Raw genomic sequence first — 2,576 nt, 5'->3', positions numbered from 1 at the left:
GATTTATCCTCTTCCTATTTTCTCTCTAGTTGCTAAAGTAAAGGTTTTTCTTATAACAATTCGTTTTCTCTTCTAATAGTTTTTAGACTTTAGTTACGGAATAATATGAAAGGCCAAATTAATATATCAACTATGTACGGAAACATTAATTAAAATGAGAATTAAGTGTGTGGAGTTATTCGTTAAACTAGAGAATAATCAATCAATAACATAAGCATGAGATCTTGTGATACAGGGAGTAGGTAATCTTAATTTTGTCCTTGCTTAGCTGCCACTGAACTGATTATCTGAAAAAAGTGTAAAAAGGTACATAAAAAGGGTGCATTTATTTTATAACTTTAATAAAAAGCTGCAACTTAATTAAGTAATGTAGCTTATTTAAAAGAGGGTTAACTTTTGGTGTGGCATACTCGGGGTGGGCTCGAAACAAATACTACTACTTTTTTGGTTATATTCATCTAAATGATCCTGTTTTTCTACGAAGCCCATACATATTGAACGCTTTTAGTACGTTTTACCTGACTGGTTATTTACTTCCTTAATTAATTACCTCGATGAATTGAAATAGGTTAGCAACCTTAATAATTATAACCGAGATTTATAAGTTGACTTTGGGATGGTATGACACTCAAAAATCTACACGATGTTTGACTTTTGCAAGTGTGAATATTTCCTATGGTCAAAGGTGTGTTGAATCCACCAAGAAGCACCATACCTAATACCGCAAAGTGCCTCCAAAATTATGAGTATGACCTTCAAAGCTGGAGTATACGTCCTTCCATACCTATATGCTAGACTGTTTTTGCCCATCAACTGTTTAGTCGTGCGGAGAAAATAAAAAAGAAGATATAATAAAACATGATATCTTCTTTGTAGCGTGAGGTCCCGAGGAGGAGCAGAGCCGGAATTTTAACTTTGTGCATTCTGAATTTTAGGAATAATTTTATGGGTTTTGAATTTAATATTTATACATATTTAGTGAATTTCTTAACATACTCTATGAGGTTTATGTCAAAACTAGGAAAAGACATTGAAATCAAACTTTGTTCAAGCAAGAGCCATGGAACAGAGGAGAGAAGACTCTAGAAGAATATTGAAAAAATGCATTATTTTCAACTCATTTCCCAGTAATATCTGTACACTGTATATTTTATAAGAAAAGAAGAAAAAAAGAAAACTTTGCCAGCGAGCAATGAGCTGCCCACTAACCACTAACTACCATAATTAAATATACAGTATGTGTATGCAATGCCAGTGTACATGCGTATACTCTCAATACCCCCTCCCCCCATCAAGTTGGAGGTGAGGAGTTCACACCCAACTTGTCAAGTAAGGTGGAGTGCTTGATGCCTGTGAGAGTCTTAGTGAATATGTCAGCTAACTGATCAGATGTGGAGATATGATGCAAGGAAATCAGACCCTCCTGAAGTTTGTCTCGTACAAAATGGCAGTCAACTTCTATATGTTTGGTGCACTCGTAAAAAAATTAGGTTTTTGGCTATGTGTAAGGCTGCCTGGCTATCACAAAAAACTGGAATTGGGAGAGATAATGGAACTGTTAATTCTTCAAACAACCTGCCAGCCAAACGAGCTCACCAACTACTGCTCTAGGCGATCTGTACTCTGCCTCAGCTGAGAATAGGGCTATGGTGAACTGTTTCTTTGATTTCCAACTAACTGGGCAACCACCAAGCAGTATCAAGTACCCACTAACAGACTTCTTGGACTCTGGGCAGGCAGCCCAGTTTGAATCACAGAAGGCACTAATCACATAACCTGTTCTGCTGGATAGGAATATCCCCAAATTGGGATCACCTTTCAAATACCTCAACACATGATACACAGCCTTTAAGTGAGTGTCTCTAAGATTCTGCATGTATTGGCTTAGATGTTGTACACTAAATGTTATGTCAACTCTCGTATTGGTAAGAAAATTCAGCTTCCCAACCAACTTTCTATAATTAGTGGGATTTTCTAATGGAACACCTTCATCAACTTTCAACTTGAGTGAAGGATCAAGAGGAGAAGACAATGAAGATTGCTGCAAACAGTCATACTCCTTCAATAAGTCCATAGTAAACTTCCTCTGAGAGATCAGTACCTCATCTTCCTTATACAACACTTCCAATCCCAAGAAATAGTGTAGAATGCCTAAGTCTTTGATCTTGAAGGTCTGGTCTAAGAACTTCTTCAAGGAGTTGATCTCATCAATGTCATTTCCTGTGAGTATAACATCATCTACATACACTGCCACAAACACCATTGTGTCTCCTTTCTTCTTATGAAATAAGGAATAATCCAGCAAGGAGTAAGTATATCCCTTTGAACACAATGCTTCTACAAGATTTTCATGCCATTGTCTACTTGCTTGCTTCAAGCCATACAAAGATTTATTCAGTTTGCACACTAAATCTGGTCTCTCTATAGCTAAACTAGGTGGTACTTCCATGTAGACTTCCTCATGTAGATCTCCATGAATAAAAGCATTGTTCACATCTAATTGGAATATCTGCCAACCCGTCTTAATTGTTGTCCCTACTAGAGCCCTTACAGTGGTCGTATTTACCACTGGTGAG

This window comes from Nicotiana tabacum, chromosome 19 (genome assembly GCF_000715075.1).
Source record: "Nicotiana tabacum cultivar K326 chromosome 19, ASM71507v2, whole genome shotgun sequence".
NCBI lineage: Eukaryota > Viridiplantae > Streptophyta > Magnoliopsida > Solanales > Solanaceae > Nicotiana > Nicotiana tabacum.
Note: the sequence above shows the minus strand (reverse complement) of the source record.